Source organism: Eurosta solidaginis, chromosome 1 (assembly GCF_040869045.1).
Source record: "Eurosta solidaginis isolate ZX-2024a chromosome 1, ASM4086904v1, whole genome shotgun sequence".
NCBI lineage: Eukaryota > Metazoa > Arthropoda > Insecta > Diptera > Tephritidae > Eurosta > Eurosta solidaginis.
This window is the reverse complement of record NC_090319.1, coordinates 173664509-173666545: the sequence shown is the minus strand read 5'-3', so window position 1 is coordinate 173666545 and position 2037 is coordinate 173664509. Positions and strand designations below refer to the sequence as shown.

At 39.0% G+C, this 2037-nt stretch overlaps 1 pseudogene; it reads left to right on the top strand.

The window, feature by feature from the left end:
* Positions 1-403: 403 nt before the first annotated feature.
* LOC137239840 (lysophosphatidylcholine acyltransferase-like) lies at positions 404-1521 on the top strand (annotated as a pseudogene).
* Positions 1522-2037: the final 516 nt, after the last annotated feature.

Genomic DNA, 2037 nt, shown 5'->3' with positions numbered 1-2037 from the left:
GCAGCGGCAGCTGTACGCTCTATACAAAAAATTTATCAAAAAAATGGCGAAGGGGTTGATGAAGGCGACTCTAACTGTCTTACTATAAGTCACAATGATGATTATGAAGAACGTCTAATGACTCCTAATGCTATGTTGGAAGCACCTATGTATCGTACATATCGTCTAAACATAATCGAAAAACCTTTCTTTAAAACGGAAGTAGCACTTGGTCAATTTCGATTCGATCACCTGAAATCCCAAGTGACCAACATAAGAACGCCAAATTTTGAAGTAAACAAAAGGCTATACACTTGATGTCATCGCGTATTGTGAAATAATCGAAAAGCGCAATGTAAAGGCAACGCCTCGCATATGGCGTAAGTCTTCCCCACCGTTCAACCCACCAAGCCAAATAACCAAAATGATAACATCAATATTTAATAATCAACGTAAAAACGCTTCACACAGTGATGCAGACATTGCAAGTCAAGAAACAACCGAAATTAATGCCACGAATCGAAATAATTCTCTTGAAAAGACGGATTCCGAAGATGATACTTGGTCATCAACAGGATATAATTACATTAATCCATTTGTCCATAATTTGCAGATCGACAACAGAATTGATTTGGCAAAGATTTATATGCTTACCGTGCTTTTGCTTCCCATTCGCGTTGTTGGCTGTTTTTTTATCACTTTTATCTGCGTGGAGGGTTGCCTGCATTGGTCTATATGGTCTTACAGTTGATGATATGATGTCCAAAACAATTAGTGGTTGGCGTAGACATTTTAAACGAGTAACACCCGCTTCTCTGCGCATGTTATACGCTTCAGGGTCTTTTATCATGTCAAAATGGTTGGGCAACGTGCCTCACCTAAACAAGCTCCAATTCTGGTGGTAGCACCGCACTCTTCCTACGTCGACTCGATTATTGTTGTAACAGCTGGGCCGCCATCAATTGTAGCAAAGCGTGATAGCGCTGATATACCTCTATTGGGCAAAATCATCAACTTCGCTCAACCGATTTATGTGCAAATACGATACGTCAGATTGTACAGCGTGCACGTTCGGAGGAAGAATGGCCACAGGTGGTAATTTTGTATGAGGGTACCTGCACAAATCGTAAGGCATTGATTAATTTTAAGTCTGGCGCTTCTATCCGGGCGTACCAGTGCATCCGGTATTGCTAAAGTATCCCAACAAGTAGGTATGACATATTCACATGGACTTGGCAAGGTCCAGGCATATTCAAGCTTATTTGGGTAACAATGGCACAATTTTATAATCGTTGCGAAATTGAGTATTTACCTGCTTATACGCCGTCAGAAGAGGAAAAATCAGATGCGTAAAATATTGCGTCAGAATATTCCTTTGAAGATGTAATTACAATGAGCCGTGCAAATGATATGCGTGCTCCCTTTCCTGGCGATATTATCGAAATTGATGGTCTTGCCTCAAAATAATGCTCACTGTGACCGGGCGGGCGTATTTTTAAATCAAAAATTTTTTTTCTGGGCCACAACTGTTCAAAAATTAATTTTTTTCCTAATTACCACAAATATATAGGTTGTACGCCAGGCCACGCCGTAGTAGAGAGTGAAAGAACGGAAAATCACTTGATACATCTCCCGTTGTTTCAATTCATAAGAATTTTACATTCTATACACGGGTATGTATGAATGTGCGTTCTTTGTCTTTGCCGTTGGTATGCTGGTACCAGTGAGCGGAATTCTAAAAATGAAAAAGTGTAGTAGGCGGCAGTTTTTTTTTTGTACCAAGAAAACCATAGCTACTGTTCATATTTATACCCAACAATTAATAATGTACTGTAAAACAAATAACGCGCATTTCAAGGAAATTACACTTTTTAAAACACGGACAAAGACAAAATTACGTGTACATTGGTAAATACCTCCAGAGCTTATGCCAATATAATACTCACCTTTTTGGCATTGCATTTTCTTAAAACGTGGATTTTTCGTTCAAATTAAATCACAAAAAGTGATGAAAATAGCGTATGGAAGTATTTGCGTACTCATTTGCGACAGTTATCT